Source organism: Cyanistes caeruleus, chromosome 4, assembly GCF_971803275.1.
Source record: "Cyanistes caeruleus chromosome 4, bCyaCae1.hap1.1, whole genome shotgun sequence".
Lineage (NCBI taxonomy): Eukaryota > Metazoa > Chordata > Aves > Passeriformes > Paridae > Cyanistes > Cyanistes caeruleus.
The window spans coordinates 17,300,090-17,327,111 of NC_141704.1; the positions used below are offsets into that span (position 1 = coordinate 17,300,090).

The 27,022-nt window shown below is 34.4% G+C and overlaps 1 long non-coding RNA gene across 1 annotated transcript; it reads right to left on the reverse strand.

The window, feature by feature from the left end:
• Window positions 1–24,552: 24,552 nt before the first annotated feature.
• LOC147653450 (uncharacterized) lies at window positions 24,553–26,695 on the reverse strand. The gene is made up of 2 exons (XR_015285881.1): window positions 26,481–26,695; window positions 24,553–26,191 (listed from the first exon to the last, which is right to left on the reverse strand). It is a non-coding gene; the product is annotated as an uncharacterized LOC147653450 (long non-coding RNA).
• Between the last annotated feature and the right edge of the window lie 327 nt (window positions 26,696–27,022).

Genomic DNA, 27,022 nt, shown 5'->3' on the forward strand with positions numbered 1-27,022 from the left:
ACAATTTGGCCATCCATGCTGAGCTACACTCCTGTATGTTCCATTTTATATGTGAATGGAGGTATACTCACAGGTTTCTCATAGGAACTTCTATGGTTTCTCTGGCATTTCTTTCTGTCTACCTTAAGATGAACAGAATGATACCTCTGTATGTCTGTTCACCTCCAATGTCTGTGGAAAGGACTTCTGTCAAACTTCTGTTGAATTCCTGTCCAACTCCTGCCACATAACTGTTTACTCTCTGGATGTCCATAACCCCACAGGGGAAACCAACAGATTATGTTAGCTATCCTTATAAAAATATACATTGTGGTTTGAACTGCCAACTGCTAGTACACTATTGCTACATTGTGGAAAGTGCATAGCCACAGTATGATACTTATATGGATTTTCAAAGTCTAGTTATGGCCCCTACTGAGAGTATGGGAGAATACAAAATGTGTTGAAAAGTATTTACAGCAGTCAGTGAAATAGTAAAAAGCTGGATAGCTCCCTCAAGCAAGAAAAATTAATAGAAGCTTCCCAAAAATGATTATTTGAAATGGCTAAATATCATTCCTTAAATTACCAAATAATTAAACTCTGAAATGTAGGGGTTAACAAAAAATAATTCAGACAAAAAGAAGGATCATTACTAAAAGAGATGAAAAATTTTAATCCAAGTGAGAATAATCTATTTGTGTACTGTCATTGCTATATCTTTTCTGCTTTGCACTGCAGCTTTTATCAGAATTCCTCCTTCTGCGCAGCTTAACAACAAGGAGGGAACTCAAATATCCTTGTTCTATTGGAGTGTATAAAAAACAAGTGTGAGTGGAATGAGGGTTGATCAAAGCATAAAAAAATCACAAGCCAAAATAAATCAAACAAAGAAACAAACCAGAATAAAACCAACAAAGAACACAGTTTTGAACACTTTCAAATCCATTCAAATTTTCTTCTTATTACCACCTGTTTGGAAATATTCATTGTTAATTTCTATCCAGTTATAAATGTATTTCCTAGTCCTTTCTGGTTTTGCCACTGAAAAAAAATCCTTTTTGTATTAGAACTTTTACAGTGATAAACTTCCATCTCAAAAATATCACCATGTTTTATCACTCAGACTGTTGAATAATGGCTGAACTTCTAAACTTGTCATGCACAGTAAATAGTGCTTGTTAAAGAGCAAGTCTACAGCTAAATTTGTACAATAGTCCTAGAAGTTGCTATAAAATGAAGTATATATTACTTGATGTGGTCAAAAGATATATACCACCGTGTCTGGTGTTGAGCCTAGCAATTTTCCTCTCTTGTGTGAAAATATGACATGTAGAACCTCATGACATTTTGCTGCTTCACGTCAAAAAATTGTGTTTCTAAGTTATGGTTTCAAGGTGCGAAATTCTGAGAGTGAATACTGCTAAAATTGAATTGCTACAATTCAGAACAGATATAACCCCCCCCCATATAACCTGTCCTTGTTTTAGCACTTTTGGCTTGAAGAGTTGAAAGCATACCGTGGCATAATAAGAACGCAAAATGTTCACATCTGTAAAAATATAGGATTTATCTAAGCAGTGGAAGCATGTCCCTGTTCTTGGAGCTTCCTATTTTCTAAATTAGTAAATGCTTAAAACTGATGTACATAGGGAGATAATGGGTAGTAAATATCTCCATTTTATCAGAGCATTTTGTGACACTACCCTGCTATTATGTTTGTTGAATTATAAAATTTCTTGAAAGTATCAGAAAAGACAGTTCTAATGGAACAAAGTTTGGAGGAAATGTTTTTTGTTACATTGATTTATTCACTGTGGAAAGAAGAGAAAAAATAAGCAGTTATGAACTAGCTAGAGTCCCATTTCAAAAAAAAAAGGTCGATTTGCACACAAATTATTTTTTTTGTGTAGAAATTTGAGCTGAAAATATATAATATAGAAATCAAAACATCATAGGTAGCAGAAACTAGTATGTGAGGTACTGGGGATTTTTAATAGCCTGTTATTATCATAATGCATTATTTTTAAAATTGTGTCTTTCTGCCCAAACTTGGCACAAACTAAAAAAAAAAAAATAAAATAAAAAAAAAAAGAAATAAAGAAATTTGTGGTTTGACCTATTATTTTTACTTGTCATTAGAGTAACATGCTTCAGTTATTCCTGATGACCCCTAGTGTGCAACATAATACCATAAATTTAACAGGTATTCTGCATGATCCACAGGATTTTTAAAGATCAAAGGCCTTGTGTTCTTCCTTGTGATAGAGTTTCTCCACCTTATTTTAGTTTCTGGCACTCTATTTTTGGGACAATTATTTATTTTTTTTAAATTTTTTATTTTCAGTTATTTCATCCAGGATGCCGCCATTTGAGATTATAAGTGTTTGGGAACAGTTATTTCAGACACATCTGGCATTATTTCACAATAAGGGTGCTGAAGTTAAAAGAGCACATTCCAGGTCAATGCATTTTACCTGTGTCACTGGAAAATAGCAGCAGATGTGAATGATGATAAAACAAGATGGTCTGGCACTTCATGCCAATCAATGATTATGCAGAATTAAAAGCTTGACATATTTGATCAAAGAGAAAACACAAATTTATCAGAACAGGAATGGCCAGTAATTGTTGCCACCACCAGATTCAGCTTTGGAGGATGAAGCTACAGCTGCTGGCAACAGAATTAACCTTCACTCTGGAGACTCTCATGATGATTTAGATTCTGTAAGAATTGCATAAATAATTCTGTTTAAAATAAAGCCCATGGAAATCACACTGTGGCAATGCAGTTTTGCCAAGACTGAAGTCTACAATGATAGAGACACAATGGCTTTTCAGAGAGGGAACAGCAGGACAGCTCATATGTGAGTTGATGCACTGAGGCTGCCAAAAGAGATCTAATTCCTTCTTTTTCCATCCAGCAAAATTATGTAGCACAAGAGGTTTTGTAAACTGCAGAAGCATTAATTCAGATAGCTTCCTACATACTGCAGGGGAGAATGTAGTTGCGTACTGGGAAAGGCTAGAAAAAAATAGATATGTAAGCTAAACTCACTGATAATAACTGCAGCATAAAAGGGTTTTTTAAGCACCTGATACTTAAAAGAAATCGGGATTTTTATATTGTAACAAAAGTAAATATTGAACTCCTTAGTGATTTCTCACTGCACTTTCTTGCCACTGTGCATATTCCAAAACTCAGCAGTGGGCTAGATAACAGCCCACTCTTTATTGAGGAAAGTTTGGTCTATATAGAAGCTCCTCCCCATAATCAGCTTACAATAGTAAACTTAATTTTATTTATTTACTTAAACTTAATTAAAATTAAAAAGAAACCAAAAAAAAAACATGTCTTCTTCTTCTTGTTAATGTACCAATGAATAGATCATAATTTTAATACAAAATACAAAATATAAAGGAGAAAAAAATCCAAGGTCATTTAAGCTTGAAATATGTTCCTAAGAAAGTACTGAAAAAATGAATCAGGATGTTTGTCTAAAATTTCAAGGAGCAAAAAAAGGAGGACTAAAAACCTCAAGGATCTTTTTATGCATGATCATGCATACTGATTTTTCTGACTCATCTTCATCCCTATAGAGAGAGAAGAAATAAGCATGTTTTCTCTTGGGATCTTACTTTAAAATGCATCCATGTGGGATTTAAGTCCCAACAGTGGACTGGAACATGAAAAACAAATAGCATATTTCATCTCAAGACAGAAATGTCTCTCCATTTTTTTCTGATATTCTAATGTAACATAAAGGTCACTGGATTTTGCATAGCAATGCAAATAACAAGAAAGCAAAGCAATTAAAGTCTGTACTGAACAAGAATAAGCATTGACATCTATTTTTCATTTACCATATAAAAAATTACAGAGACATTCTTGATATTGTTAGTAAAGGGATAATTATTTGCAACATTTTTGAATACATTTAAAAATATTTTCTTGAGTTTAGGTGTTTTCTTACTGTTATTTTATTTGTGGAAATTATGTCCAGTCGATATTAACTATTTATATGGGTTGGCATTTGTAGTCTCTTAACCTGTGACAATTTTCTTAAAAACTAGAATTCCACCATCACAAGTAACATGGAGGTGACATGGTATGGCAATTTGTGTCTTCATAATATGCCTAAATCTATTAACACTATCTCAAAGACTTCCTATTTTTAGAATGTTTTTCAAACTAGACTTAATATCACATATGATTCCTTCAGATTTATTTCTTTGTGAAATATCTCTGGAGCCAGAGATATAAAAATACACACAATGCAAATTAACATGCAAGGACCAGGATGACCTTTACAGAAAGCAGAATACTTTTTTATATATTAAATTCTAGCTAAAAAATCACACACTGTAGGTACTGAGCCCTTGGTATTGTGAAGTTCATAACTTCAAATTCTTAAAACTCTTGTCATCAAGGCATGCCCAGTTCTGAAATAGATACCTTGCTCTCTGAACAGTGAGGGCAGATGCTTTAATTTCTCTCACAGAATCTCACAGTCAACAGTATTCTATAAACAGTTCACTTCTCCATATTAGAGCTACACAAATGTGAAAGGCAACTGGACTCGAGCCTGAGTCTTAGGAGCTTTTCCCACAAACTTGACATAATTTCCTGACTAATGAGAAATCCTGTATCCAAGACAAACTAGATTGTGAGCTTTGTTTCCAGAAATTGTCATGTCATTTGGCAAAAGAAATATATTTCTGTTTTATAAAACTAATGGTTATTGTTCAAGTTTGTTTAATGCCAAAATTAATTTATTATTTTAATGGGCTGAATAGTCTTCTCTAAAGTCTAATTAAACTTTTAATGGCCAGCAATATAAATGTATTGAGGAGTAATGAAGATTATTGTACTGCCAATGAATTGTGTCCTGGGAATTCCCTATACCAAGAACAGTCACAGTATGGGAGGATTGCAAAAGACCATTATGGAGCTCTGCACAGCTCTTCTGCTCTGGTGCCCCGAGTGTAAGGGCTCCCACTGACTGCTCTTCTAGCAGAGCATCTGAATGAGGCTGCCACAAACACTCTAGAGCCAGCCTACAGAATTTCTGGAGCCATGTTTTCCAAACCTAAAGCATGTTTTAGCCCTTTGAAGTCAATGACATCTCCCTGTATCCTTCAGTGTGAGAACATGAAAATGGAATGCAAAAGGAAAAATTGCACCAAGACTATAAAACCACATTGAAAACTTCAATTCTAATTTTGTAGAAAACCAAAGCCAAGCTAGGGTGAGGAAACACACTAATGCAAAATGCAGATTTTGAACAATAGTTTCTGGGTCAGTTCCATTAAAACTGCAAAAATAGCTGCAAAAGCAAAACATAGGTAAGCAAAGAACGAAAAAGAAAAAAAGAAAAAGAAAAAGAAAAAGAAAAAGAAAAAGAAAAAGAAAAAGAAAAAGAAAAAGAAAAAGAAAAAGAAAAAGAAAAAGAAAAAGAAAAAGAAAAAGAAAAAGAAAAAGAAAAAGAAAAAGAAAAAGAAAAAGAAAAAGAAAAAGAAAAAGAAAAAGAAGCAAAAATCCCAGAACAATACCACACCAAAGTAAATGAACTTAAGTCACAAACACCTAATCTGTCCCCTTAGGCAAAACTCCATAAATATTTCTTCACTTGTCTTCTCATGTGCTGAGCTCTTTAGAACAGAAAACATATCCTATTTCTCTCTCTAGAGAGAAAGTTCTGTTGACAGCCTAGTTATGATAAGCACCTTGTGTTTAACTGTGATTATTTACAAAAGGAAATTAACACGCATTTTATAGATTAAATATTGCTTGACAGTTGCTGTCATTGTCATTGTTCTTGGTTTTTTTTAATTTTTATTTTCTTTTAATTTTCTAATGAAAATTATTCACTTGCAGGTCCTTACAAGAATTTAATGGACCAGAAAAAAGGTCTTTGTTCAATTTATGATGATGCCAGTCATTTATGACTATTTCAAATTATGTCTCTCATTTTAATAAATGTACAAATATTCTTTGATTCCTATGGATCCTGTGCAATTCATTAATTCCATTGGGAGGAAAGGAAAAAAACATAAGAAAAGATGTAAAGAAAAAATGCTTTTTTTCAAAAGCCTATTTTAACCTTAAGGGAAAACAAGCAAAGTAAATCCAATTTTAGGCATCCCTTCCAATTCTCCACTTCTGGTGTTGAGTTTCTAATTGAAAAGATTTCCCCAAAGTACATGATATTAGAGCAATGATATGGGTTAATTGCAGAATTTATTGGGTGGTGATATGGAAAAATTAACATGCATCACTGTAATTCAAATAATTTTCTATGGCAATCCTATGAAATAACCTCAATTTTAATGTAGAATAATGTAAGTTTTTTCAATATCAATTAGGAATGACATTTCATAAGCCCTGCTGGGAGTTGCGTACCCCAATACCACAGAAAGTCAGTATGAGTTGGCTTACAGTCTTTCTACAATCCCAGAAAACCAGCAAATTCAGTGTTTTGGGATGCAATCTCAAAAAAAAGGACAAGAAGACAGGAACCTCCATTTAGTAAATTGTTAAGTTCTAAATTAGTCCCTGTCCTGGTTTTGAGATAAACAATTACCATAGATGCAGAGGCTTGAAATAAGACTCAGCACTACCCTAATTCATCTCTTGGCTTTTCTTCAAGTTTAGATGATTTGGAAGACAAGGAGGGTGAGTTTCTTTTTACATAAATATCTTGAAAAACCCTGCAGTATGACCAATTTTTACTTTTTTTGATGTTTTCAGTGACACTGTTATAGGATGTAATAAGCATGTTCCTTTTGCTCTTTAGTCTTCTCAGCTTGAATGTTAAGGGATAAATAAAATGTTAATATTTAAACTTTCCTTTCTTAAAAACTCTGAAGAGGATTAAAAAAAAAAATAGGGCATAACTAAGGTATCTTGATTTTGTTTTCTTGTCAAACAGAAGAAGAAAATGAGAAACTAATGTACATATTAGATAAATAACTGCTTGGTACTATTCAGTAGCCCTTTCTCCTTTCAGAGTATTTCTCCTACACCTCTAGCTCCCTACCTTCATTTTAGACATCCTCTAATATTAAGGTTATTGCTGCTTACACAGTAATAAATTTTGTGATCATGGGCCTCTGGCTGAAATTATGTGCTGTAGTTCTTTTGGGAGCAGGAATCTTTTCTCTTGATTTTTAGGTTGATACCTTTTTAGATTTAATATGTCATAAAAGTCTTGATATTATCTAGGGACTAGTTATGTGCATAAATGGCAACAGGTAGTACTGGAATCAAATGCAATAATTCATTACAAATTTTATAGCTGACACCAATCTATACCTTGTCCACCACACACTTGTCTCCATCTTGTGATTTCCCTTTCCATCCTGGTCATTAAAATTATATAGAAAAGAAATACATACAGCATGAAAGTTGACTTTTCGCTTTGCTTGTTTTCTTTTTCATCAGACTGTGCAAGAAACTTCTTTAGATGAAATTGCCCTAGTTCTTATGTCATATTTGACATATGATATAAAAGAAGTGGCAGATGTGAAAGCTGATAAAACAGGAAAGGTCTGAAATGGAGACAATTCCCACTCCTGGTAGTTAGACAGTACACTCCATGAGCAAGAAACACACTGAGATTATGAGTTTGACTTGTTTGGTCAAGGTGAAAACATTTGCAAATGTTTTCCAGGAAGACCAGGAGATACAGCCATAAGTTTGCACCCAGGGGGGTTTGGTTGCAATTGCTAGCGGCAATATCACCAGTCTTTCTCAGAGCCCCTGCACTTTTTTGGCATCAACAGCAGGAGAAAAAGTGAGCTTGCAAATGACCTAGTACTGACAAGAGCTGTTGCATTTGTGTATAGCAAGAGGGGATGTTTGTTTTCCCTTGATGTTAAATGCTGTCATTCAGAAAAAAAGTTGAAAGAAAAAGTAATGGTACCAGGGTCAGACATATGTTCTTTCTAATGTATGAACCTAGCCAACATGACACATCACTGAATTTGTTCCACTGTTTCCCACATGAGGACTGTAAAACATAAAAATTGCAATTATTCCCTGAAAAATGTTTATTTTGAATATCTATACAGAAGATGGATACTTCAGCATAGTGTGACTGCTAGATCAATCATATTTCTCTATATGGCCTTTAGATATACTGTACAGACTTAATTTAATTAAGACAGATCAACTCAGAACAATTAAATGAGCAAATTCAGTTGAAAAATGCATTACAGCATACAGCAATTTAACACACGTATGCAGGTGTACTGGTTGTTTGAATGTACTTGTAGTACCATATTTCTTCAGCTGTTCCCTTAAATCTTTATATTGGATCACTTATATTTATGTATATGATGTAAAGTAGAGAATCACAGAATCACAGAAGAGTTTGGGTTGGAAGGTTCTCCAAAACAGGTGCAGTACCTTGCACTTTGTTCAGTTGAAGCTTATGAGGTTCCCATGGGACCATTTCTTAGTCCTGTCCACGTCCCTCTGTATGGCATCCCCTCCTTCAGGTGTATCAGCTGCACAACTCAGCTTGGAGTCATCCTCAAACTTGCTGAGGGTGCACTCAGTTCCTTCATCTATGCCATTCATGACAGTATTAAACAGTACTGGTCCCCGTATAAAATAATCCTGTGATGAGGAACATCACTCATGACTGATCCCTGTCTGGACATGGAGCCACTGACCCCTACACTCTTGATGTGATCATTCAAGCAATCCTTCATCCACTGAAAAATCACCCATTGAATCCATTTCTCTCCAGTTTAGAGAGAAGGATGTTGTGGGGGACCAGATCAAAGGACTTACAGAATTCCAAATAAATTTCATCTGTAGCCATTCCCTTTCCCACTGATGTAGTCACTCCACCAGAGAAGGCCACTAGGCTGGTGACACAAAAGTTGCCCTTGGTGAAGCCATTCTGGCCGTCACAAATTACGTTCTTGTTATCCATGTGCTTTAGCAAATCTTGCAGCAGGATCTGTTTCCTTTTTGTCTCAGGCACAGTGGTGAGGCTGACAAGTTGGTAGGTCCCAGAATACTCCTTTCCATATTCTTCATGAAAATAGGATGTGATTTTTCCATTTTGTCCAGTCATCTGGATTTAACCTGACTACCATGACTTTCAAACATTAAGGAGAGTGTCTTGGCAACAACATCAGCCAATACTGTCAGGACTCTGGGAGAAGTAGCATATCAAATATACATACTTAAATTCTGTTCCTTAAGTTCAACCTAGAAGACAATGTGGAAATAGTCTCCTACAAAAATAAATAGGAGAGATTAACAAAATTACTGGTGTCCTTGGGGTTGAAATCTTTAGAATTAACAATTCTTTTTCCTTTTCATTGCAAATTTTTAAAATTTCATTTTCATTTTTCTTCATACATCTCTCTCTCCAGAGAAAGGCAACAAAGCTGGTGAAGGGTCTCTAACACAAGACTTCTAGAAGTGGCTGAGGGAGCTGGGGGTGTTTAGCCTGGAGAAGAAGAAATTCAGGGATGATCTTATCGCTCTAAATGACATCCAGAATGAGATGTCCAGGGAGCTAGTGCATCGTCATCCCTGGCCACCATCCCTGGAGGTGTTTAAGGGAAGTCTGGATGTGTCACTGAGTGCCATGGTCCTGTTGATAAGGTGGTGTGTGGTTATTGGTTCCAACCTGACTGACCCTGGGATTCTGTGATTTCTTCAATTTTTCCCCTTAATTCCTTGAACTTCCTGATCTTCTCTAGGTTGTTTCAACTTTCAGTTCTTTGTTTATACTGGGCCTGAGTTTATCTATCTGTTTGTCTGTCTATCCATACTCATAATTATATCCTGACTATGCATACTCAAATTTTATTAATATACCAGAAGATAAGATCAGTGTCTATATTTAGGCATTTGGACAGGAGAAAAAGCAATAAACGATTTTATTGAAGGCAAGAGTGTGACTTCTTTGCTATCAGGTACCGAAAAGAGATTTTTAGCTGGCATCCAGTGGTAGGCAGTCCTTCAAAAATTCTTTTTGGAGTCTTGAGGAGGGTTGTAGAGATCAGTTCCCCCAGGAGTATTATAACGTGTTGCCTATTTCATGGCCGGCTTGCCCTGACACTCAGTGCCAGGACAGAAAAAGGGATGCAGTGAGGTTGTCTTTGATCATTGTGTGTATGAAACAGTAAAGTTCTCTGTGCTGCAAAGTTCAGGAAACAGAAACTCAATTAATTTATAAAGTATTTTCATCTTTTTTTTGATCAATTTTTCAGGCTGATTGAAGCAATGAGGGAAGCTCCCTCTCTTACGTCTCTTTGCAGCTTCTAGATCGAATGCAACCCACAGCAACCAGTTTGAGGTGGTTATGGAGATACATTTGATGTTTTATTTCTCCACTTATACGAAGCTCCATACTGGGCCAGGACAAGATAGGGTACCTTAATTATGTTTTACAGGATGCTTGTAAAGAAGAATTTCTGAACAGACCAGAAATACCTTATAGGAAATGGGACATAAATGTAAGAAGAGTAGTCCAACTAGCTATTTTAGAGATATCATCAATCAGAAAATATCCTACTCTGGAAGAGTCTCTGGTTGCCTCAAAGGAAGTGCTTAAAAAAACTAAAAAAGAAAACTAGAAAACCCTTTCTCTCTCTTTTTCTCTCTTTCTCTCTTTCTCTTTCTCTTATTTTCTTATTTCTTCCTTCCTCTTTCTATTTCTTTCTCTTCCCAATTTTTCTCTTTTTATTTTTCCTTTTACTCCCTTTGGGTGTTTTGTTTGTTTGTTTGTTTGTTTTTGTTTTTGTTTTTTTATTCTAAGTGTTTTACTCCCAGAGAAAGAACTGTTAGTGCACTGAACAATCACTGAGTAAGGTTTTTGGAACAGATCCTAAAACACTCAATATTTTATGCTCATGTTATGAAAGCAAAGACTCCTGTGCAAAAAGTACAAAATCCTTGTATTTCATAGGGATTTTCACAGTCAAGCAGAATGCTGATTATCTATTTGCCTTATTTCTTTCTTCTCTTACTTTCTTTGAGAATTGCACCATAACTTATAAATAAAGTTCATGAGGATATGTATAATGAAATTTTCTTTAAAATGAAAACTAATCCAGTAACAATATGTTAGAAAGGGATCACCTGCTAGGTAAGCAATGTAATCAATTAATATGTGAGAAAGCAAGTTCAAAGAATAACTCCTCAAATTCTGCTTTTCTTTTACTCTAGATTAATTATACAGGTAAGAACCAATGGAATATTCTAGGGTGGTATAATCTGTGCATTACATGAAAATTTTATCGCTGCATTTATTTGTAGTCTACAGTATGGAAGCTATATCGGACACAAATTGGAAATTGGAGTCTCTGCTCAGAGATGTTGAAGTGAAAAAGAGCCATAAAACAGACTAAGCAAGCTTTGCCTTGGAATAATCTGAACCTCAAAGTTGTGATCATCTTCCCACAGAACAGGAAATTGAATTTTGACACAGATAGTGGTCACATAAATAAAAATCCAATTACAAAGTTGGCTATTTGAGATGGAAATATCTAACCTTCTTTATCAGAAATTCCATTATAGAAATATTTTTTTGAGAAGACAAAATTATTCCTTCATTCTGTAACATAATCAAATTTTAATTTTTTAAGGGCAAGACATGTTATCATGTTGAAATGTCCAGAAATGTAACAGTAATTATGATGAGAGTCTTTAATTGTAAAAATATTGCTTATCTTGGGTGTTTCAGTAATAAGAAATTATTATTTTTCCTGAATATTACAAATCAGTAGCTCTTAGTACAATATCCTGAGTTCTACTATTCAAATGTAATTCCATAGAAAAAGAAAACTCTTCTATCCTAAGGTATATGCTAGAAACATATAGAAATGTGATTTAATACAATTATTGTCCAGAAGATATATGGAATGTGTCCGACTTACACATACTTTTGTTCTTGTCCCATGTCTCTTCTACACCCACCTGTATGACAGCCTTACTAGTTAGGGTTTTGTTTGATGTACTCTGGATTTAGCTAGACATCAAAGGGGTTCAGAAATAACTTTGAAATAAGCACATGTAATCCCACAAGTAATTCAGGAGCATCTAGTTGAGCTGTTCTTTCAATGAGAAAACAAAATAAATATATCGTTTAAATCAGCACAGGTTTTTTAATTAGAATTCTGAAATTTTATCAGGAATTTTGACTGCTTCCATAGACTTCAGTTCTATAGGTAATACAGGTCTCTTCCATATATATTGAAAATACATAAAATCCCAAGAGAGAGAGGAAACCCTAGCCATTCTTTAATCAGATGTGCACTACTGTTCATTTTGCTTACTGATGAAGTGAATTGAGGTTCACACACAGGCAACATTTAAGTAAGTAAATATTAAAAAGAAATATACTTTCTGCTTTTTGCTATTTAAAGAGGAGTTAAATAGGCTTGCTGCACTTGGAACTAGGCATTTGTTCTGCACTTCTAACGAGTGTAGCTCTTGCTGTAGAAAGGCTCAGAAATGCTTTCTTTAGTCAAACCAACACAATTTAGAACATCCCTGATAGTTGATACTGTATAACAGGGGCAAGTTTTTTCATGAAGCCTGAGGAAAATGAATGCAGCTCTTTCTAAAAAAATCTCATGCTTTTTTGAGAGAAAAATATGTACAAAAAATTTTTGACTGTTTCTCAAGATGCATATCTGATAAATATTTAAAATTGTCAATTCATATATTCAAGATAAAATTATTTATTGTATGTTCGGACAAGCCTCATATTCCTGGTATCAGTTTATAACATATATGGGTCTGAATAGATCAGTGTTTCCAACCTGTGAATTCACTGTAATGACAATGAAATGAAAACAGAAATCAAGATTACTACAGTACGAAATCAAAGACTAAAACATCTAAAAATTTTGTCTTATACAACCATGAGAAAGAAAAAGAAAGGAAAAAATAGTCAAAAATTTAGCTGTATCAGAATAAATTATTGCAATATAAGGCCTTCACATTTTTAACCCATGCAAGTAGATTAAATATGTCTGGGAAAATTTCTGACTACTGAGGCAAACTGGCAGAACTGGGCACATGTCTATGCTAATAAAGTATCTTATCTCCAGAGCAAGGACACTACATGCAAACTGCTTGTTAAGGACAGTTCCTGGGGTGTATCCGACCCTAAATCATGCCTGGACATTATTTGGAAAAATACTAGTTGGCAGAAATAAGTAATATTTCATGTTGGTGACTGAGGTCAAATACCAAGGATCAGTCACTGGACTGGTTCACTTCCTAGTATTGTGGTAGTGGACTACTGTTCTGTGTTGAAAGATAAAAAGAGAAACTCAAGTTTGCCATCAGGCTAATAATTTCTAATCAAGGATCTTCATCTAGATAAGAAATAGTTTTGGATCCATAAACTGAAGAGATGGACCAGGTGCTCTTTGAACATGCAGGGAGAGGGCAGCATGACAACTCAGGCAGGGGTGAAAGGAGCCTGCTTTGGGAGACACACCTCTGAGCTGTCCTCAGGCTGTTTATAACTTCCTTGTAGCCTGAAAATATTGTCTGTTTTGGTAGAAGTGTACTTTTCACTAAGTGAGAAAAATTAAAAGTCTTTAATTAGTGATTTGAGTTTAAATTGACTTAGTAGTTAAGTATTTTTATAACAATGACCAAAGCACAATGATTTCCAGAAATAGTTACAGGATAGTTATAGGAACTATATAGTGTGGCATATTTTAAAACTCAAGAATAGTCAAAGTTCTTAAGACACTCTGGGATCCAGGTTATTGTATCTGTGCCTTCTTGATGACAGCCTGAGCTGCTGAAATAATCAATGTTTCTTGTTATCTCTGTGTGAAAGAGTGATTTATATTCCCTTTGAAATAAAAGCTGAGAACAGGACAAGAAAAGCTGCCACTTTGCACTCTTTATTGCCCTGTTTGCCCTATCTCACATATCAAAGAAGGTATTTCAACACAAGATCATATGCTTGTCATAGGTGAGACTGGCAAAGAGTCATAAGGGCCATGTAAGGAAGCTAGAATTACTTTAATGCCTACAGAGAGACAAGAAGGTAGAAAAGTGAAAAAGAGACCAGTGTGGGACTGCAGCACAGGCACACACTCACTGTTAGGTCTAATGGGAAGTACATTGCTCCCACCAAAGAGCTCTGGGAACCACTCAAAAATTCTCTTCTGGGTATATTCCATTTTAGCAAAATGGAATAGTAGAAGTCAGGTTCTTAAATGTACTTGGTGAGATTTTTTAAAGCAGAACAGCAGATTTAGATCTGACAGGAATGATACAGCCACTTCTTCAACTCTACTTCCAGATATCCCAGTACTCATTTTGGTCTCTTAATATTACATAAATATCAGTATTACCAACAACAGGAAAGTCAATAGTTAGAATGAAGTCCAGAGCTAATAAATTTCTTCCTTAATCTTTAAAAATAAAACAAAAGAAGTCAATAGAATGAATAGGCTTTACAACTGGAAAAAAAAAATAGAAAAGTTGAATTGGAATGCATATTTAAGCCCCTTCCACTTTACCTATCACTAATTCAATAAGATATATTTTTATGGACCCTACTATAATTACTGCACGTTATGTAGAACAAACCCATTTACATAAGATAATGACAGCATGATAGGATTGTCTGTGCTGAAAAAATGGAAGTCAATTGTTATGTATTTTAATTAAATTGAACTTAAAAGCTTAGGAGGTGTCTTTGAGTTACTGACAATATCAGAGACTTTAGAGGCCAAAACAACCTTCCTACCTACAGTGAGAAATTTCCATTATCATTTAGTCTAACTTGAAAAGATCAAAGGCCTCTCCTTCTTCTGTTTTCCATGCCATGTATTTATCTCATTAAATGGCATTAGATTAATCAACAGCTTTTTTAGAGTACCAGTTCTTGTGTTCAGTTAAAAACCAAAAGAAGAGATAATGACACAGAGAAAAGCAAATGAGTACTTTCAAAGAGCAAAGTCAGTCACCTCTGCTTATAAAATAGGAACAGATTTAGCAATAATAAGCTATTCCCAGCACAATATCATGACTGAAGATATTTCCTAGATTAAAAAGAAAATAAATCAAAAATGGGTCCTAAAATTGCTCCTTTTTTTTCATTTTTTCAGTAGTAGAGTGCTGTCAGTAGGAATCTCTGAGAAGGCTGGCAGCCTGACCTATAGAGATGAAATTTTTCTTGCTCCAAATCTTCCATTGCATCAAGGGAAGTCTATTTTGAGTCCTTTAGTGAAAGTAATTCTCAGGAGAAAAAATAAAATGTTAAAATAATAATAAAAAGTAGTTTTATGAACAGCATTTATATTTTAAATTAATTATAAGATTAAGCTGACTGCACTTAATGGCAAATATTATCCTGCCTCCAAATGTAATTGACACATTCCCCTCATACAAGTAGGGAAAACATTGTTCATTTATTCAGATAAATAATTCTATATTAACAGTTGCAATGTCTCACGAGAATGTTGACTCACATACATTATGGAGGACTTTTTACCTTCCTCTGAAAGAGCTTATTGTGGTAGTTGCTGGAAACAAACATGCAGGAGAGTCAGGGGTGATGTGTCAAAATTTGAACGTCTCTTCTACTGTACAGAGCAAAGCAATGAGCTGGTAATGCAATATTCAAGTACCTTCAAACCAATTGTCTAGATCTGCAGTTCTCATTTATAATCATCCATTTGTCATGTTAAGAGGCACCTCTTTCCTCAGGGAGAGTTATTTGAATGATATTTCCATGTATGATTCTGATGAGATTTAGTATGCCATCCTGCTTTTCTCTGTAGAGTTTCCTAAAGCGAGATTTTCAGAGGAGAAACAGTGAAGTACTCTGAAATCTACTCAGGGTAACTATTTTAAGCAGACAGCCTGTTCTAGAAAAACAGAAAATTCACCTAAGTCTCTTCCATTTTCACAAGAATTTGATATAGTAGAAGTGTGGTGTATTTAAGAATTTTCTCTGTAGTACAACCTAATACACATAGAATTATCCTAAGAATTGCATCTTTAGTGGGTATTACATGTTTTTAAATTGTTGGCTTCATATAATGTTTATTTTTTATTATTTAATATGACCCACATTGGTAAACAAATGAAGTGAAAAAGTATTTAGCTTCTGTGAAATGTCACTTAGTATGAAACAATGTAGATAGAGCAGATGAAAATCAGTTCTGTGGATTGATGACAAGCTACATACGTATTTCAAAGGGTCCTGGAGAAATTAATAGCCTGCATGTAATCCACACCACAATTATAAACCCACTGAATTGGAACACACTAATTCTTCAGAATCTGCTCAATAAGGAAATGTTTCTAGATACTAAGAATATTCTAAAGTTTTCCTCTCTTTTTGACTAAAATGTATGTAAATTGCTTTTTCTTGATTGTGATATTTAACTAAATAAAACTTACTTCATTCCCATCTTGTAGAAGTGATAGAGAAAATCAATATTTTATAATCATAAATTTTGTAAGACTGAAAGCCAAAAGAAACACTTTTTCCCCCTCTCCATTTTTACTTATTTTATTTCAGTAGATGAGCAAACTAGAATGGTAAGAACGTCCATAGACTGCAGTTTTATGCATATTATCCCTCATTCTTTCTATGTGTTAGTCACAATCTAGGCATTAATCAAAGTGATAGAAAACAGTGCAAATGGGATGGCATAATAATATAGGCTCAAATTAACACATTCACTTTAATATTCACTCTCACAGAAAACCTTTCCAAGTGTCAGATGATCCATTAGGCTGTTTAATGAGTTAGAGGGTACCTCCAAGCTGCATACATTACTACACTATAGTACCATAAGCATATTAAAAGACAATATACTTGCTGATTCAGAGCACCACCTCCTTGGCCAAACCCAGCTGGTCAGCAGATCCCTGAGGTGACCACATTTTCATTTGGGACCCTGGGTAACTCTCAGTTAATCCCTACTGCCATGACACGGGGCTGGTAGGGTGAGCCATTGACAGCTTTGTTGGTTTCCAAGGGGACAATTAGCAGTTCCCTTGTGAGTAAACAAATATTCTCTTAACTTCCATCACAGCAAAGCATTAATGATCATAGTGTATGCCCACAAAAGTGGAAAGTGTCCCTGTGAAAGCCAAGGCAGGAATTCAAGGATCCAGAAAGCAGATGACAGAAATGCCAAGTTGGACAGGAGAGGGGAAAATCTTGGAGTGCACAATCAGTAAAGTCTGGCCAGCTCCCTCTCCAGCAGGGTGACTCAGCCAGGAATCTCAGCTGTTTGGATGAGATAGTATAGTTTCCAGGCTCTTGGGACTGTGACACTGATTCACAGGCTGAAGGATTAGGAATATTGGATTGCTTGAAAAGCTTAAATCAATGTCAAGAGATTTTTTTTTCACTCAGGACTCAGGAACTACGACTTCTGATCCTCTATCCCCAAATTAGGGGAATTTGCATATCATTGCTGATTTTTTTCTTTAAAAATATCTAGAAATAGATCTTAATTTTTTTAAGTGTAAAGTTTGAATAGGCTTCCTTTTGTATCAGGAATGGATGTTGCTACAGGCTATGATCCTTATACAAAACCTAGTTGAACATTTGCTTGTTTTGAGGGGCAGAGATTATGCTGTCTTTAATTATCTGATTTAAGTATAAAATACACAACCTTTGAAATGGGACAGTTATAAAACCACAATGCAATACAGGGAAGAATAAAACATTAAAACATAATAACTAAGAAGTACATATGCACAAACCAAAATGAGTTCTAAAGCGAAGTTTATCTTGCACCAAGCAAGCACAAACCTATTACCCAAGGCAATAGAAAGCTGATTGATGATATCATGATGACAAATGAATTCTCATTTTAAATTCTGCCTGCTAAGTAATTAGTAATGTCATCAATATCATTACTAGCTCCTCATTCAACTTCATCAGCAAGCTGTTCCCATTGCTCATTTTTCAGCTTTTCCTTTCTGTGCTTCAGTCACAGGATGAATCTACATTGAAGACTGTTTCTAGCAACTACCCAAGGGAGCAACAAAAAAATTAGTTGTCAGGCACAAGCAGTCTATTGAAACTCTGAACTACATTTTAATAGCATCTGAATTACGTTATTTTGAAGTGGTCACTAACTTGAGAATTAGTGTAAATAGTGTCAAGGGCATCTTTCTTTTTTTTCCTGAAATATATTTAGAAACTGACATAATATAAAATGAAAACAAAATTAATGAAAATATTTAGTGATTATAACTGAACAAGTGACTGCAAGACAAAAGCCTATTAAAATGTCTTCTCATCTCATTTTCTCATGCTACTGAGATGGGAAAAAGCATTGCCAAAGAAATTGAACAAAATACCGCCAATGTGTATTTCCCCCAAGCATCCAATGTTATTTTTCATTTAAAAACCCAGAAACTTATCTTAAAAAAAAAAAAAAAGTACAAATCCTAATGCTGAATGAAGTACTTGAAACACCTATGGTTGCACCTTTGAGGCCAAACTATAATCTGAGCATAGGTAAGCATTAAGAGAGGCCATTGGATTACCAGTATTTGCCCTTTCTCCTTTTCTCTGAAACTAGGTTTGTATTTTAACAGAATATGACTAAGTTGTAGACATTCTTTGTGTTTGTCGTTTTATCTTTTTGGGAGGGGGAGGAGGGGTTTAAATAATTTAACCATTGCATATTTTCATAGCATTACGGTTTTTCAGAATTAATTTTAGACAATCAGACTTGTCTATATTAATTTTCTACTGTACTTCTGGAGTTGTGAAACAAAACTTGCCAGACATGTTTAGTTTTTTAACTAAAAACTTTTAGTATTTTAGTATTTTAGTACATGCACCAGTTTTTCTCAACTGGGTTTTTGTACTTAGTTTAAATAAGAATACTTCTGCACAGTTTGTATACAGATTCTGTTATCCAGAAAGAATTGTATCAAATGACCAAACAAGGACAAGTAAGGAAGAAATATATTTTCTCTTAATGCTGGTGTCCATTTGAACAAAAGGTTAGATTACTTTAAAAAAATGTAATTTTATTACAAAATAGGCTAAATAGATAATGTGCTTCAGTCAAAGTAGTTTGCAACATTAGAATACTTTCTCCAGTGTTCCATTGTGCTCCAGCTATGATTCTATTTTGCATTGCTGAGCAGAAAAGAGCTAAGAAGAAGTGTTTGATTTTGTCCAAAGATGGTCACTAACTAGTACCCTGTGTCCAAGCTACTTTGTTTTAGACTGTCTAGTTCACCTGATCTTTCAGCAGGATAGAAAAAAAATTACCATTTTGGTGATATATCGTTGATCTACGTGTGTCAAAAGCAAGATTCCTTAAAATTGCCTTTTCAACAAGACTCAGAGTAAATCAGTGAAAAAATAAAATTTGGGCTCATGACAAATGATCAGTAAACCATAAGCCCTCCTGAAGTTCTGTGGTAAAACCTGTCACAGCAACTTTTTCACCAGAGAGGAACAGGAATACGGTGACATGAAGTCAGTTGCCTAAACAGAAACTCCTGTGCCTCCTCCCTGCCAGTCTGTCCTGGTCTCCAGCTGCCTCTGTGGAAGGGCTGGACACCTCCACAATGCTGGTTCCTACCTCTCAGACCCCTCTGACTGTCCCAACAACTCTTAAATACCAGATAAAGATGTTTAGGCAACTGAATTGAGCCCTCAGTGTTTGTCTGCATTATCAGATGTTGAGATTAACAGGAAAGAAATGGTAAAGAAAGAGAGGAAAAAACGAAAAATAATCTATTGGATCCATGGCACTGTGTTAATCTGCTCAAATGGGTTTAACTGCCCTTTTAATGCCCTTTTAATCCATTGGCACATTGAACTTTTTGCAGACTTGGAACATTGAATATAATAAGACAGGGAAAAAAAGGAAGCTATTTTTTCTCTTTCTTTCTCCAGGTATATATGACTAAAATACACAACATTTTGTTTAATTCTTATTATTTTTTTTCTAAATGTCTTAATGAATTATCTTCAAGATTACCATTTTTTTATTTCTGAAAAACATTTTTGGTATTGAAATACTTCACTGAAATTTTCCATTTGGTCTCACTAATTTATTCCTTGCCTCTTGGTAAGAAAATAGGATATTCTCTGGGTTTTTTTTTTGTTTGTTTTTAATGGATCAATTCTCCCTTTTTTTGGACACCTTAATTTGATATGCAGTTTAAAAGGCAAATAAAACAACGGCCTCAATTTAAATTCCAGTCGGAGGAAAGTGAAGTGAAATGAATATGCTCAGAGTTAATATATTTGTTTTCTTTTATTATAATAAACACAAAATGGTTTATTGCCAGACAACTGGATATGATTTTGTGTTTGGTTTGTCATAAGGAATTTTTTCTATCAATTTACAAGTTCAATAACCTGAAAAATGAGCTAAATAGCAATAAGTTTTAACGCAGTTATGGAAACATGTCACAAAAGTAGCATTTTTCAAAGTCTCATGTACCCTGTAACTCACCAGCTTCTTAAAGAACTGGTATCCACATGAAACATTAATGAACCCTGAATTCAAATTAAATTTCAGTCTGTTTTACTGTAGTTAATGAATAATATGAGAAACTGACCTAAACTAACATTTCAGGAGTCATTAAAAATAATTTTCAGCAGCAGCATTAGCCTTCACTGTTGCTTGTAAAAGATTTTATGTAGCACACTGAAACCCAGGAGTCATGGTAGCATCTTCTTGCAAAATGACAGTGATTTTTATGGATTCATTCAGATCACTGTATTCTTACAATAACAGCTCTTCCTTGATATCAAGTTTTTTTTCCTTGCTCCAAGGTTCTCCATGCAGTGATTAATATTTAGAGCTCTGTGCTTTCCCTTGCTTTTGGGTTTTTCTTTTATGACCTTTTCAGTAGTCTTGAATAACATAATTTCCAAGTAGTAAACGCTTTTCCTAAGCTTTTTTGAATATTAAGAATATACCTTATAGAGGGTGATTGACTCCAGCTTTTACTGGATGTCAGTTCTTCAGAGATTTCTTTCCTCAGGGAGCGCTGTCTGCTGCTTCTTCCATCTCTGCATACGTAGATTGGTAACAGAAGTTAGTTATTACCTTTTTGTGTTCTAATACAGAAAGTCTTCAGAAACCCACAGTATTTTTTACCTTTGTTGTTTTATATATTATTCAGTCCATTCTTCAAAGTCCAATCAAGTACTAGAAATGTATAAGAGTATTGGGAAGAGATTTTTCAGATTTTTTTAACATTTTTAAGACATGAGTTTTTAGCCTAGAACTTGGTTTTGGGCTTGTTTCCACTGCACAATCCATACCTTATCAGGCTTCTTGTATCAATTGTTTTGTGATAGCTTTTCAGATTCAGGGGAATTGATATGAACAGACTGGAAAACAAAGGGCAATATACTATGTTCTACAGATCAGGGAAAGTAAGAAAAAATACCTCAACTTTTTCATTTTTTATATGTAGAACATGAAAGCTGAAAAAAAAAATTTAACATTATTTCTTCTTTTATATTGTTTTCCTCACACACAGAATTTGTTTTTACATTTAAAAATATTATTCTTTTATTTACATAGCTGACTTCATAATCTCACATGATTATGACAGGTACTATAGCTTTGAAATATTACTCATTATTTTCTATTTATAGTGGAATCTAGAGATGAAACTATAGGAGACCACGTGGTCCTGGCTTTTAATAGCATATGATAGAAAACATGTAATTTTATAAAATTGCCTTCTAAACAGGTAAGATAGTATGTGACACAGGTAGGAGAAAAGCTGCAAAGTGAGTGGTATAATAGGAATTAAAGTTCTGTGTTCTTTACTGTATTTAAACTGTATTTAAGCTGTGATTGACACCAGCAGACAAAGCAATGGTAAATATACAGATCCTGATCTAGAATAAGAAAGGTGCAGATCCAAACATACACCTGCATGTAGGCAATTTTTTTGATATTTCAGATGAAGAATCAAATATGTCATGTCTGTCACCAGTGGTAAATCTTATGAGGAAGAAATTACTTCTGAATATGAGATCTAGAAAAATATACTCCACTCTATGAGTTTTTGATAAAATAAAGCAGTTACTATTCTTAAACACACGTTAAGAATGGAAAAGAAAATCTTTACTAATTTTTAAACATTAAATTCTTCTTCTCTAAAAATCCATAACAATTTTAGACAAGCCATTAGCTGCCTGGGCTGCTCTGCTATGCAGCCTTCCTTACCAGGAGTTAGCTGAGCCTTTTTTTACTGGTGACTTCCAAACAGCATAAAAAGATGGAAATAGTCATATCAGAAAGAAAATTCTGCATGCAAACGGGAAAGCTAATAGGTAAAAATAAGACATGTTCAATGATTTTCAAACATTCTTTCTATAGATTTAAGAGATTGACAGTAAAGGCCCCATGGCAGTTTCCAGTCCCACTGCAAGTCAGCAGCTGACAAACTCAGTGGTTCGGAACCCGGAAAATAGAGGCAGTCTGATAGAGACCCAGCTTGTTCACACAGCTTTGTTTAGATGGATTGACAAGCAACAAAGAAAGTTTTATGGCAAATAAGCTTAAATCAAATACAATCTCCTGTTTTTCAGAACAATTGGTATTCCCTAATTCCAGTCTTGTTTAAAGCATCTCCTTAAGCTGAAGTTAACTATTACTTTAAAGGTCAAGAGACAAAGCTTTATAGTGTTTCTTCCTCCTGTCAGGAGTACTAATTCTAGCTTAATTAAAATCCACTGCAGTAGTCCAAAAGGGATTAATTTTAAATATGTCTGAAGGGAAATCATATATTTTTGGAGATTTCCAGTCAGAAATGATCTCAAATAACTTAATTTTTCCCTATTTTCTTAAGTTATGAAGTGCTTATAAAATATAAGGAGATTTACAGATGGACAAGTCGCAAAAAACCCAAAATTCATTGTCAAAAATGCCTTGATTTGCAAAGTCCCTAAATTATAAACAATATATATATGAGAGCTAAAAATAAATTAATCAATTATTTTTATTAAGAACACCTGCATTATTAAAACATTATTAGAATATTAAATAAACAACATTTTTAAACTGTAAATTTCTCCTTGATTCAAGTCACTTTGATTGTCTCATGTAAAACAGCAATCTTAATATATGAAAAGGTAAGTACATTTTTTCTGCCTAAAAATCTTTCTCATTTTTCTGGAGTACAGTAAGAACCAGTCTTGGGGTTACTTTAACTTGATCTAATTATTTTTGAAGTTAATCCTAGTAAAACTCCAGATATCTTTGGAGAGAAGCTGTTAATCAGTTTCTCAGTAAGCTCTCCATCGTTTTGTCTGAATCAATGAAGGTTCTCAAAGAATGCCTCAGGAAGGAAATCCTCTCTCTGGCATTTAGAGATATATTTCCAACACAATTTGTGTAATGCTGTGGATCTTTCATTACAGCCATGACAACGCAGGTAATATAATCTTTGCAGCTGGAAGTAAACTGATGCAAAATAGTACTTTAGCCCCATTTGCCTAGGATGACTGACAACAGTACCCTGCCAACACACATGATTATACTGTGTTTCTTGCCTGAATAAAACTTAGGAAGAAGTCAAAACAAAAAATGAGTAAGTAGAATCATGTGAAGGTCTGGGAAGGCGAGGAGATAAAGTGCTAAAGATGTTATGCTGGAATGTGAGCAAGAGAAGCAGTGAAATGTGGTGATGGTAAGTGTCAAAGAAAATATTGAGGAAACAAGTTGATGTGAGATGAGGGATGGGGGTGTGGCTCTGAAATTGTGAAGATAAATAATGGCAGACACGAAGTCATTGGAGAAAGGAAAATATGGAAAACTCAGGGAATGGGTAAGTTAGGACTATATGTGACAAGTAAGAAAATACAGGCAAAGCTGAAATAAGATGTGAGAATGAAAAGGAATTTATATAATAAGAAAAAGAGTAAGGTGAGGCTATTGCATGTTTGTTCATGAAAGACATGGTAATTTTATGTATGGATTTAATCTATGCAGAATCGAATTTGAGGTGGGAATTGAATACATATTAGACTGAATAGTTAACAGCTGCTAAAAGTTCAAAGCAGATCAACAACTATTTCCTTCAAGGTCTCTGGAAATATTTATGCTTTTATTTTGAAAAAAATCAGTTATTGACATATGATATCAGTTATATAAATTTTAATGGTTATAAGCATAAATAGTGGAAATTATTTGGAAATTTTAGATTTTTGTCTTGATTATTTAGGCACCTCAATCTTATTGAGAGATGACAACAATTAGTATTTCCTTCCCTGTTTTATAAGGCTCCCTAAATTATTATATCAAGGTTTGACTGTAGGTCTCTCAGATCATTGAATCTAATCTTAGGTCAGACATCAGTACTTAAAAAAACCCAATGACAACAATTTAGGAGCTAATTGTTTGTACCCAGTCAAATTAATCATTTGATATCCTAAAATCAAAGGGCAAGTTAGGTTAGAAGAAACAAAGTAGTCACAACATTAATTGTGACCTATCTCATACTTGTCTCCTAAATGGCTAATACATCACAAACTGAATGCATGCAGGTGTTTCAGTCTCAAATTTTGTTGATGCCACTAAAGTTTTAATTATCTTTCATTGATGCAATAAGGATTTATTTACACTGTGTGTTTCTGTATCGGAAGGAGACAGAGGAGAGGTCTTTGTGAAGGTTTGGAGTCTGTCACTTGAGATAGCTGGATATTATATTGTTGTTAAGACTTGTAAGAAAATTTCCCATTCCTTTGCTCACAGAGCCACATAGTGACAAAATATATTGAGTTGGAAGTGATTCACAAGAACTACAGTGTCCAGCTCTTGGCTCTGCACAGCACCTTCTCCAGGAGTGACTGAGAGTATTGTCCAAATGTCCACATTTTGAACTCTGTCAGGCTTGGTTCATGCTAACAATTTTATTTCCCTTTGAAAAAATATTAATTCATTGAATTGCTATTAATATATTACACAAATTACAGTAATACCCAATAAGGGATCATGCTGATAGGCACTGTACAAACACATAGTAAGTGGTAATATAGAATTTTTAAAGTAACCAGGTTCTTGTTTACAGGATTATTTTGATGACTACAGTTCAGAAAATACAAATACCTAAGAGACAGGTCAATAATTACATTTAAGAAGAGTTTTCAAAAGTGTTACCAGCAGGACTCAGAAGAGCACTGCAGATTTTTTTTATTTGTGCAGACAAACAAATGACAGAAGTTGCATATCTTAGGCGTTCTGGTGACTTTCAAATTTTAACTGTCCCTCATTCAGGACAGGACCATTCAGGATCAGATATATCTGATAACAGTAGAGAGACACTGGGTCTGTTTAGATCTGTAAAGCTCCCTTTGCCTTCCACCTAGCCTTTAAAATATCCATCTGTGTTCTAGACATTTACTGGGAAATACCATAATATCTCTACATTATTTTGACCAAATTGTTTGGATTATTTGTAGTATCAATAGTAGTTTTTCTTTTAATCACCTAAACTTTTCTCAGAAAACCACTGAAGAGTTACTAAACTCAGCAGTTTAAATACTCATACTAAAAGGGTTTTGAATTATTTAGAATGCACCAAACACTTCTGAATGGTCAGGAGCACGGAACTAATCATTCAGCAAAGCATTTGTGACTCTCTGTACTGTCCTATATTGAGGCATATATGGCAGCTGTTTTCCATTCATTGAGAAATGAGTTCCAGATGTCATTTAGAAATATGGACTTTTTAAAGCTATGTCTGCATTGTCCTATTTTTGTTTGTTTGTTTCTTTGAGTTTTTTATTTGCTTGCCTTATTTTGTTTTGGAGATTTTTCTTTTCTTTTTAGTTTTTTTTTTTTTATATGTATACTTAAGGAACAGAGGAATAACAGTGAATCAACTCATACTTTCATGTAATTATCAAGTAGGTTCAGAGTATTTCAGACCTTTCAAAGGAAAATTTTAGAGCCAAGGAAGTAACATTTATCATAAAGGAAAAGGTGTTACTTTGTATACTGTTGGAGGGAAAAGGTAAAGGCAAGAGATGTTAACTGATGAAGAACAAAACTAGGAACATAATCAGACATCTCAGGATTATGTATATTGGTTCTTTGGGTGGGCAGAAAGAAATTTTCTGTGTTTATCTGCTTCTCTGTGAATTCTATCTGCCATGTTTAACAGGAATATTTGGTTGTCATACTCCAAGGAATGTGAACAATGGATGCGTAGCTATGCTAGCAATCATGGGCTAATCTGCAAAGAAAAACATACTTTCAATATTCTGTGAAGAGCTAAATTCCTTTTTTATATTTCAACTTCAGCCAAAGGATCAATATATGGAGGTTTCTGTGGTGTTTCAAAAACAAAAATTTGAAACTCCATTCAAAGCCCTGTAGTGCATCTGCATAAGCAGATTCTTTAAGGGATTGCATGGAAATAAAATAAGTTTTTATTTTTTGCCTAAAATCTTTTACCTAAAAAAATAAAAACTAAAATTTGCCTTCAGGACATTCAAGTGGTGAAGGAGTGTAATAGCACTCACTTGGAGATGGGTATTGTTACCCTCTGGTGGAGCTCCTTTGAGATGTTGCATTGACATCTTTCCTTCTTCCCTCTGGCTGTGTCACAGCAGCAAGGTATTCCTCCTTCTTCTGACCCCTATGTGACAGGCATAATGGTTTGACAGATCACAGCTAAGGCATGCAGTTGTGATTGTCATGTGGGATCACAAAGTATGACAAATGATCTGGTTTTGTGCTGTAAAAACATATGGTACAGAAGTGTTACTGTGAGAAGGTGCAAACCAAATGCCACTTGTCTAAGTCTCATGCTCATGTTGTGAGACGTGATGGCTCTGTTCATAACACACCAGAAGGCTTTCTAATATCCTGGCTTCTCTTCAGCAATACAGCAGTCAAATACAAGACTATTGAAAAAGAAAATTGAATGAAAATGAGAGCATATTGTCAAGCATCAAATACTATGTACATACATGTACACATATAACTCATTAACTGTGAGGACAACTTGAATTTAAAGCACAACTTAAAACACAAAAAATAAGCAAAATAAGCACAGTTTATA